Below are 11362 nucleotides of genomic sequence, written 5' to 3'. Positions count from 1 at the left end.
AGGGGAGGGATCTGCGCAGGCGCGGCAGGGCGCAGCCGTTGGGAGCGGGGTGTGGCGCGAGGCAGCGCCAGCCAATCAGGAGCCGCGCGCGCTGGAGGTGGGGGCGGGACCCTTCGCTCGCTCGCTCGCGGGGTTCTCCTCAGCCCCTCCGGGAGAGGCAAGGGGAAGGGGCCGTCACCCCCGCCCCACCGCCAACGTGAGTGCAGCTGGCCCTGGGATCGTCCCCCACCCGTGTTTTTAGACCCAGAGAATAAGGGTGGAATCCAGTCAGTCGCCAACCCGTCCGTAGAATGGCGGCCGAGCGCGGCCGTGGTGCTGGGGGCCGTGAGACGGGGTCCTGAGGGCTTTGTGCTGAGGTAGCTTTCGGGATCGGTAAACTGGCGACATGTAGGGGGTGCACGGGCACCCCTGGGCGTGGCGGGGCACCCCCTGCGAAAAGGCACGCCAACACTGCTGAGAGGGTTTCGGTGGCGTCTGCGGGTGGTTGCAGACTGCCATTCCCGTGGTCGCCAACACCGCCGTGGCCGCCTGTAGGAGCTCACCATCCCCTAGCCTCCAGGGGCACGCAGCGTTCACCAAAATTTGGGGTGGGGGGGCACCAAAATGAGACGCAGAACAAAATAACAGGAACGTTATTTTAAATACAGGCGTCCCCCGCTTAGCGCTCCGAATCGGTTCCTGAAAAACCGAGGGTTCAGTGAAACGAGCGTTAAGCGAAACCGGCAGGATTTGACGACCCGAGAGGGCGAGCGCAAGCGTTATAACGAAACTGGCCGAGCGCGAAGTGGAACCAGGTATCGATTTCAAACGAGCGTTACAGCGAAATAGTGCGAAGTGAAACGGGGTTAGGCGGGGATTGCCTGTAACAGCTCTGGCCAGCTGTTATAAGTGTGTTAGGGTTCATGGAAAGTGTGAAACAATTAAAAACAAAAATTAGTTTTTATTGTTTTATTGTTCATTTTGAAAATCAAATAAGCACATGTGAAAGTTCATTCTAGACTTCTTCTTTTCCTCTATTGAAGCGTGGGGATGTCGAGGTACACAGTTCGCCTAGGGCACCAATTACCCTTGGACCGGCCCTGATCTGTTACCACCCTGGTTCCCCACCTGAGACTCGAGAGACGCGGGGTTGGAGATGAGGAAAATGCCAGCTTTTTGCGTTCACTGGGCTTTTTTTGGCAACTCAAAAATAAATTTCAAAACACGTTGGAAAAAGACTTTGCCCGTCTGTTGCAAAGAACTTGGGCAGCGATGGGGCAAGGTGGTTTCGGCAAGGCACACTTTAGAGGCCCCCAAACTTTTGCAACAAATGTCCAACTTGCTTATAGGTCATCAAAATTAAGCCAGTAAGGGGCCCCGAATGACTCTCTTGCTCAGGGCCCCAACAAGCCTAAGGCCACTGCTGCTTGAAAGGACCTCAGGGCATCCCAGGTGGTGGAGGATCACCGCATTGTATAATACCACGTGAACATACCCACACTTGCCCACTGACACTCCAGTATTGCCTGCTGCTGGGCAGAAGGATCTCCCTTTACAGAACTCATGTGGGATTTGGGATTAAAACAGTAAAACTTTTATAGCTGGCATCTGCAGCCTCTCCTGTTCCCTTGCCACTCCGTCACTCAATGGACTGGTGTTAGGAACAGGGATGCACACTGGCAGCATTGCTCTTGGGACACTCCCTAGTAGGATTCAATCATATCTAGCTGGCCACAAGATGCTAATTACCCTTATCGGGCTCTGCAAAGCCATTTGAGTGGCCATGATAACTCCTGCGGCTGGTAATGTGTTATCACTAAGAGTAGCTCAGCTCTTCTGCTGGCCGGAAAGAATGAATATTGTTATTATTCCACCAAAGGAATATACTAGCCAAACCGCTCCTTCTTCCAGTGGGGTGGGGACAGTTGTAAGCTTTCTTTGTCGTTGTTTCAAAGAAAGTCATTTAACTCTGCCGTGTGGAGGAACCTCAAAGAGTGCATGTAAATAGAAATCAACTTCCCTGCCTGTTTTTTGCAAGTGACAGAATTTGAGAGGATACAAGCAAAGGAGGTTGGAAGAAGCTATCACTGAAAGTTCAAATTCTGCTCAGAAACTAAGAGCAATCCTTCAGAACAAGGAGTTCCTTTAAAGATTACCTCAAATACATGAGACATGAAGATTAAAAAAGGGACTATGCAGGTCTGTTGAATGTAGAACTCATTCATTTTCATGTACTGTCATTTTTTTGGAGAAAATGACAAGTCTAGATTTTAAAGGAAACTAGTCATTGCTGTATGTGCCATAACAGGTTGCTTAACTAGGAAAAAACCCTCTGTACTTCAAGCTTCCGTCTTTGAGTTGCTGAGCTCTCAGAAAAATAAAATACCAGATTTATAACAAATGATTCAATGTTTCTTTAACCACAGAGAATAATGGAAAACCTTCAAGAATGAAAATGGACCTATATTCATTTATATTTAAATATATATTTTTAGATTTCCTGTAGAAAAAAAATAACGTATATTATCTCTAGTACCACTGACCTTTCAAATCTCACAGTTGCTTTGCATTGTGCTTGTATGGAGCCCAAATACCCAACTGTATGCGGATGGGGTGAATTTCACCCCTTTGAACAAAAAGAAACACTGAGCTATTGTATAAAGAAGTCTTATTGTACCAATGGACACATTTTACTCACAGTTACAATTTTGCAAGAGTGGAATTGGGAATGTTTATTTCTGAATGTTGCAATCCCAGCCATGTTAGAAAAGCAATCTATTGTTGACAGTTGCTGTCAAGCAAGGTTGAAAATGATTTAGCTGTTACTGGAAAAAATAATGCACCATCTGAAACATATTCTCAGACAATAATGTGTTTCATCTATTCAGCAATAATGCTGAAAATGGTTTTGACTCATCTATATTCGCCGCCAAACCATTTTCAACACCAGTTAAGGTGAGGACTTATTACTGACAATGGTTATGAATAAACAATTCACAAAGTCCTACCTTTAATCCAGTGACTGTCCTTGTCTTCTTGGTATTATTTATGTTATTATTTGGTCTATAGTAATGAGAATGAGCCCCTGTCAATGTATAAGCATGTAAAAACAAAAACAATCTCTGTCCCAAAGGGCTTTAAGTTTGCATAGAGAGAGAATGGCTGGGGCAAAAGGAAGCAGAATTATCACCAGAGCTGGGGAAGTGAGGCAGAGAAATAGCAAGTGAGTTGTTCGAGGTCAGACATGTCTGCAGTAGAACAAGAAACTAAATAGATCTCACCGGTGCCTTAACCACAAGTTCAACTTTCCTCTCCCACATAAATTTGCTGTGAAAGATCATAAAATATAATGCTCCCTACCTCATTGAGAGCTTCTTGCTTTTTAGAAATCTGAAGTGCGTAAAAAGCACACACGCATTACTAGAGATAAAACTATAAATTGTTGTAACAAAAAAAAAAAGAAAAATACAGCCAGTGTGGATGAGATCAATTGCACTGAAAAGAAACACTTTAGTTGACATAGTACTGAGGCAGTGTGCCTACAGAGAAGTCTCCCTTTTATTTCTTCTAGTATTTATCTTGAAAGGGACTTCTGCAGGCTGTGTGAACATGGCAATGGTACTTTCAGATATATTAGGAAGGTTATTTCTGTTCTCAAAGGGATTATATATGAGGAACAGGTGTCCACTTCAAAATAATTATCATCCCTTTGGATCTGAATGGATACCATTATTGTTGGCACTTTCAGCACAGAGGAAAATAAATGTATGGTCTGAAAAATGAACTCTCTCTTCTCTCTCTCCTAGATTTAAGCACATTGAAGATGTCTTGTGGGAAGCACTGAACTGCTGCTTCTGCTCTCTGAAATTCAGAGCTCATTTTTCAGTTACACTAATAAACTTTTACACCATTCTGCCACCATAAAAGAGCCTTGAAGTGGGTGGAAATGCCTATGAGCTTCCTTTGTGGAGAAGCCTATATGCCAGCCCACAGCATTAACACTTTTTACCTCCTACAAAAAGGCAGTCACAGATTGGCTCTGCTGTTTGAACTCCTAAATAACTTTATTCAGTTCCTCTGTTTCTCAACCCCAATGTCATTATTCTTCCACTTTGTGTAAAACAGAAAAAAAGAAAAAAAGTTGCACTTATTAATATTATTTCAATTCTGATGGTGACACTGGAAAAAAGAACACTTTTGGTTTTTCTTATAAAACACAGAATCAACCTCCAAACAAAGCTCACAGTGGGGGAAAGAAGCCTAGAACTTCTCACAAAGGAAGGGGGAATTTGTGGATCAGGGAAAAAGATTATCCTTTTCATGAATGGCCTCACTTTGCCCTCTATTGCAATCTCTTGCGACGCATGGGTTAGCCTACAAGAAGCCTCCTTCTCCATGCACTTGTAGACTGTCTTCCTACTTCTTTGTTCACTAGCTATATATAGCTACAGGTCTCTCAATGGGTGCATTTACATGTGCGCTCTACTGTAGTTGGCTAATTAGCTCCATATACAGCATCAGTCTACACGTGCTGGTAATAGGATGCAGCAAATTAATTAACTCCACTGTAGGCTAGTACTGTTGGGGACGGTACTATCTTACAGTAGAATATTTACTGAGCCAAAATGCATGTGTAGACAGTGACTGGGGGCATAAATTGCACCTGGTTAGCCCAGCCAGCCTGGGGCCTGCTCCACCCCAGCTCAAATTGCTGCTATCCTGGGTGCGCATGCAGATGCTGTGCCCAGGAGCAGTTGACTCCAGCAGGAACTGTGTTGATGTACCCAATAAGAATTATATATGCTCCTACTGCTACCACACTCCTACTGCTGCTGCTACTAAACTAAGCATCCTGCTGTCATCCCCCCCAGACATTCCTGATATCTCCAAAAAGTGGTACACTCCTGCTTCCTAAAGTACTTGAAGGGAATAGGTGGTCAGCATTGCTCTACAAGAAAAAACCCTTAACTTTAGGCAACTGGTAAGATATGGTGTTTTTTGCTTTATCTTCTAGTTCAGGTAATGTTTTGAAACCGTCTTTGGAATTAATGGTTCGGGGTAAACCCCCCCCTCAAAAATGCCTAAATGATTTGGGAACCATTATAAAAAAAGTCATAACCATTTAGGAGCCTAAGTTCCATAGGTTTTCAAGATACTTGAACCACTTCTGAGAAGGATTTAGGCCCAGATTTTTAAGATTGGTGCCTGAATGAATACCTTTGAAATTATGGCCCATCACAGCCTAATTTACTTATGCACCTTTGGAAATGTTATATTACGTCTACATCATCTTTGTCATAGGTAAGACCTATTTATTGTTTGTCTCTCAGAAATTGTTTTTGACAAGGATGCTATAAAATTTAAGTTGCTTGACTCCTGTACTCCACACCAGTGGTTTTCAAACTCTGTTCTGTAGAACAGAAGGATCCCACAAAGAAGTTGCAGGTAGTGGCGGAGCTGACCGTGGTGCCGTGGTTGGGCCAAGTCATTTGGCTCTGTGTCAGTTCTCAGCCTGTGGAGCTCGGGTAGGGGCTCTTCAGCAGAAGTGATATGAAAGGGTTCAGTGGCTTCAGGAACTTTGAAAACCAGTGCTCCCTACCTCTAATAAAACAGTAAAGAAAAGTATAAAAGCACATTTAGACTTTCTGGACCTGCTTCAGCAATTAAGCTCCTGAAACAACACTTTCTAAAGCTGTCTTCATGGAATTGTATACCATGGAAAGTAAGAGCTGTAGGAAGTAAGGAATTCAATAAAAACAAAATGAGTGCAAATATGTATGCGTGTGTGCATATATCTCAAATGCTCCTTTTTTGATAGGGCTGTGTGAAATGGCACCAGTCCCTTTCAACTTGTGTTTTGACGGTTCGATGGAACACTGTTTCGTTTTGAATTTTTAGATTCGAAACTGCTGTTCCATTTCGTTGTGTTGAAAGTTTCGTGGTTTCACCGCTCTTTTGACGTTTCACTGATAGGCTATAATGGGGAAGCTCAAAACAGTATATAACTTTGTCATTTCTGGCCTGATTTTAATGAAACTTGCAGGAAAGGTAGCCCCTTCTGAGGGCATGAAGCCTGCCAAGTTTCAAGGAGCTAGGTGTAGGGGTTTCAGGGAAACTGCACCTCAAAGTCTTGAGAGCAAAACACTCATGTCGTGTATGTGTTAAGCCACAGCGGGGTCAAAACTGCAGGCGTGCTAGCCCTTGCAGAGGCAACGAAGCCTGCCAAGTTTCAAGGAGAGGTGCAGAGGTTTGGGGGAAACTGCACCTCAAGCTGCGGACAAGCAAAACTCGTGCCATGGGTGACACGGTAAGGCGCAGTGGGGTGAAAGCTGCAAGCCAGCTAGGCCCTGCTGTGGCCACAAAGCCTGCCAGCTGTCAAGGAGATCGGTGCAGGGGGAGTCTGGGTTCTGGGGCCCTGCACCTCTAGCTGCTGACAGGCAAAACTCGTGACATGGGTGGGTGACACTGTGTGTGTGTTAAGGTGTGCCCTCACTCAACTGGCACCAAGGCAAAAAGCAGGGCAGTTCAAACAATGCTGCCTTTTATGCAGTTTTTCCATCCCTCCCCCCAGACCACTAGGATTGGAAGAGACCTCAGGGAAGAGTGACAGTCACTGGCCAGCTGCACAGTCAATATGAGAGCACTCCTTCCCCCGCTTCCCCCATCCTCCCTCTCCTTACTTTAGTTTCTGTTTCCCTGCAGGCAAGCCCAGCTTGAGCTTCGAAACGCGAAACATTTAAAAAATTTCTTAACGTTTTGACTGCTCTTGTGTTGTTTCGAAGCTGTTTTGAATCTCTCTGTTTCATTTTGATTTTGCTGTTTTGAAACGAGTCAAAACAGCATTGAAATGAAACTGCCGGCCAAATTTTGCACAGCCCTATTCAGTATCTGATTGGAGATCACAGAGCAGGGCATGAGTTGTCCAAATGGTAGGCTTTGTGCTTCTAAAACGTGTTTTATAGAAAGGGGGTCTTTCAAGAAAGGGCAAAAAATGTGATCTGTACAAATGCCCTTAGGTCTAACATTGGGCTCTACAAGTGTCATTGAAAAAATGCTGTAACTGCTTTAACAAGAGAAATCACAAGAGGGCAGTGTTACACAGCGTTCTGGTGTGTGAAATCTGAACCGCGTTGACATATCTTTATAAACGGAGCTTATTTTTTTTACCAGAAGGCTGCTCACATCATTGTCAGCATTCTGCTCAGACAGGAAACTGTGGGAAGATGAGACAAGGACGTGTTGGTCTCATAATCAATACCACAGCAAACCTGCCATTGTCACTTTGGTGGCTGTATTAAAACCACCAAATGGAAATGAAATGAAAAATACAAGATGTTTGGCAGGGCTAGTAAAACTAGAGTTCTGCGAAGGGTGAATTCGCCAGCACATTGTTCATTCCTTTGCTTTTCTTTTATACCTGATTCCATGGGAACCAAAGTTGGATACTTTTAGCCTTATTGTCAGATTTATTAGTCTGATATTCCCAGTTGCAGGAAACGCTTGTGGTCCTCAAGAAGGGGCAAGAGGTGTAGTCCATAAAACCTGACAACCCAGTAGAGACTGCTGCTGCTGATACCTAGGTCTTGTACTATACAGCAGACAACCTCTCTCTTTTACTAGATTAACATTCCTGCCTGACAACACTTCTCCCTTGTAAAATGCACTGCTACTAGCTTTTTCCACTCTCCCAGGCTACACCAGCCCCCTCTGAGTTAGTAGATGCTGAAGAAGGAAAGCAAGGATGCTCCTGGGGTTTCTGTTGCATTTGGGCCTTATGTAAGCTTTCAACCCTAGTCAGAATGCATTTTGTAGTGAATCTGTTCCATTAAAAACTAACTTTATTAGACGAGAATGCCACTATGATTTGCCGCCAGCCTCTAGCCATGATCAGGCGAAAGATGAGCGATCAGATTAAAAATGACACATACTTCATGTGAAGAACCAGGAATAGCTCTTCTTATTCATCCACTTTATCAACAAGCAATAGGGAAGGGGAAAAAAGAAGCTGTGGAGATGATGTACATGAAAAATCAATAATTTGTTGTGAAGGAAAAGTAGGTGGCTAAGACCTCAACTAATGTAATAAAGCCAATTATTGACACGGTATGAAAATGCAGTATGAATAATTCACATTCAGCTTTTTCCTCCACCTGTTTTCTTGTTACCTCATGGCTTGGTGTACTCAGTATTGCATAAGGAGGGACTTTAACTAGAGCAAGTTAATTCCTTAATCTTCTCACAATAACTAACACCCACACCCACGTACACAGCTTTGTTTCATCATGTGAAACAGACATGTCCACATGAAACGCATCAGATACAAATACAAACTTTGTTCACATGAAGCCAATTAACAGTTCCCAAATGAGTTCAGCCGTGTTAATCAGCATGCTTTTACAATTCTAAAGCAAAAGAAAATGCATTTGAAACAATTTAAAATCTTTTAAATCTCTGCACCCTTTACATTAATTTGCTGAAAAAGGTACAATAGACAATATGTTCCTCACCTACAAACTCAGTGTACATTAAAAATCTCCCACTTTATAGAAATGACTCTCTGGTGGAATTTGCAAAAGGATGCAGTGTGGGCCTAGTTTTGCTCTCCTTAAATGAAATGGTAAACCTGCCCGTTACATCAGTGGCAACAGATAGACGAACAATCAAGGCCTTTGAAAAACTCATTGTCCATCTGCACAAACCTGTTTAAAATAAGATTTAGCACAGTCAGCTATTAAACAAAGGACAGTATACTCCTTAAAATCTCTTTTGCTGGCTGCTCGTTTCACTGAGCTGATGGGCAATTTAGTGCCTGGAGTTCAAGGAACTTGCACATAATCTTATTTAAATTGCAGCAATATATTTATCTGTTGTAGTCAACTGTAAATTTCATATTATAGATGGGTATATTTTGTACAAAGCTCTATTGTAAATTTAGGTACAGATAACATCAGCTTAGTCATGCTGTAACCTACACTTTTTTTGCAGGAAAATGAGTACCGAGATAGAAGAATGCTACGGAATTGATACTTATACTAAACATTACACACTTGAAGCAAATGATCGTTAATGCTTATCTAGACATGTGGGACTGATGCTGCTCCTGTGAGATTTTCCTATATAACATTTGCTGGCATAATTGGTTCTATATCTACTTCCCTTCATATTTTCAAGTGTCATGGTGAGACTGAGCACATGTCCAGATCACTGCTGTGCTCCTGCTATTCTCCACTAAAAAAATGACCTGTAGGGGCCTGTTGCAGCAGAACATCTATTGGAGCAGTCCTAAAACTGGTTTAATTAATGCCAGGGACTAGGTAGTTTCTTGCTTGATCCAATAGAAACATAAAATATCCTCTCCCACAGCTACGGCAAACGGAGAATTGCTGTTTTGTATCTTTTATTATACTACTTAATAAGAGCTACCTTTGACTCAAACCATTACCATCATTGTTCTCTTCAGTCAGAAGGAAGTAAGGGACCATGTTTTCTTACATGCATGTTCAGTCCCAAGCAAAAACTAAAAAACTGCACACATTTAAATTTGCAGCATTAATGTTGCTTGATGTGCTGCTCTGTGGATTTGTGAAATCCTGGTTTTGTAATTCTCTAGGCTTTACATTCAGGCACTGTGTAGATATTAAAAGATACCTAGATACAGCCACTCCAACAGGCCTCTGGCAATCAGGCAACTTCAAACGCTGTAATTTTTTCTTATTACTCTGCATGTATAAACGTATTTTTAATCATTAAGGCCAATACTTAAACTACATCTGGAATAACTCCCATACTGAAAGTTACACGTGGATTAAAGCATATCAGAGCCTTATAACATTGGTAATACTGTCTCCTTAAAGTCACATAGGACAAAATCCTGATTCTGTTGAACCAATAGCCCAATGTCTATTGACTTTAACGGAACAAAGATGTGACCATATCATCTAAAGATTATTGAGGCCTACCTGTATCATGTGATATCTGAAGATTTAATAACTGCGAGCAGTAGTGATGAAAAAAGGGTGCGGCAGCTGCAAAGAGTTCACTATGCACATCCGATTGCCAAGGCTGGTGCTGTTGGCAATAAAGAGAATGCAACTGCACCACCACACCCCCCAGGGATCTGCCTCCATCATCAGTATTTCCTTGCACAACAGAAGTCCCTGTTCCTTAATGCACAAAGTTGCTGTTCAGTTAAATAGGAAATGGTTAGAAATGGTTACAGAATATTTAATACTTAAAAAAAATTCCTTTGGTTCAAACCCAAGGCTGAAAGTATACAGCAGGGGTGTCAAACTTATTTGTCCCTTTGAGCTGAATCTGGACCATGGCACTTCTCACAGGCCAGATACAGAATGTGGGGCTTCCCATGGGCTGGACAACCTGTGCGGGGCAGCATTAATCAATGCATTTGCCAGAGCTGCTGTTTCAGCCTGGCTTTGGAACCCAGGGAGTTAATGCTGATACTGCTCAACCCCCACTTTTTTTCTGCCACAGATCTTAGTTGCCAGGAATGATTTTGATGGCAGGTGGTGGGGGGCGGAGAAGCAAGCAGCATTAACTCCCTGGGTTTCAGCACTGCACTGAACAGCAGCTCCGGTAGCCACAGGGATTAACAGTGCCACTACTGCAGCTGTTGCAGTGATGAGCCCCACGGGCTGATTCCAGCCCACGGAGGTGGGTGGTTCAGCCTGCAAGAAGTCCCAAAGGCCAGATGACCCATCTCCATGGGCTGGATCTAGCCTGTGGTTTATATGTGACACACCCCGGTATATAGCAACAAGAGCTGATTTTCAAATGATCAGAGATGAATGACAAAGAGTAGTTATGATAAAAGTAACCTTGCAACTATATCATTGTTATTATGCTCAGCAAAATTAAGAGTATAGTTTTCCTTGTGCTTAATGTACAAGAAATATTTTACTGAAAATTTTTGCTGCCTGACAGGATGACTTTAGTCAAAGGACATTTAGAAAGATCCTTGACAATGCATAAAAGCACTTTTGCATTTTGTATATGCAGTCTGGTGCCCTTACTTGGTTCTTAAAAAGACCTTAGAAATCAAGTCTCAGTTTAAAGCCCATTGAATTAACTGGCAAACACATCTGAAATGACTGGAATAAGCCGTATCTTTTTAAAGCTACAATCTTTTTATTGTTAACAGCTTCCAATCTGCAGTGAACTTTAATGGAGAAATATGTTTCTGTCATCAAATGGTTTGCTCTTTTGAATCTCTTTCCGTTTCTTATTTTCTCCCATATATGCACCTATTATTCTTCAAGGATTTCCTGAGAACTGTGCACAAAAGCTCATATAAAAATTGAATTAAACATTATTAGCCAAGCAGAAGCTATATATATTCACACAGGAAGTGTCCACCCACAGTTTG

General features: G+C 42.7%; 1 long non-coding RNA gene across 2 annotated transcripts; it reads left to right on the top strand.

The window, feature by feature from the left end:
• The first annotated feature begins 56 nt into the window (after nucleotides 1-56).
• On the top strand, nucleotides 57-1584 carry LOC106739046 (uncharacterized). 2 transcript variants are annotated; one of them, XR_001372230.3, is made up of 3 exons: nucleotides 82-196; nucleotides 648-794; nucleotides 1023-1584. It is a non-coding gene; the product is annotated as an uncharacterized LOC106739046 (long non-coding RNA). The 2 variants fall into 2 exon arrangements; XR_002087838.2 differs by lacking the exon at nucleotides 1023-1584 and having other exon boundaries at nucleotides 57-196; nucleotides 648-943.
• The last annotated feature ends 9778 nt before the right edge of the window (nucleotides 1585-11362 follow it).

The sequence above is a fragment of the Alligator mississippiensis genome, chromosome 2, assembly GCF_030867095.1.
Source record: "Alligator mississippiensis isolate rAllMis1 chromosome 2, rAllMis1, whole genome shotgun sequence".
Lineage (NCBI taxonomy): Eukaryota > Metazoa > Chordata > Crocodylia > Alligatoridae > Alligator > Alligator mississippiensis.
This window is presented reverse-complemented; position numbering and strand designations above follow the sequence as displayed.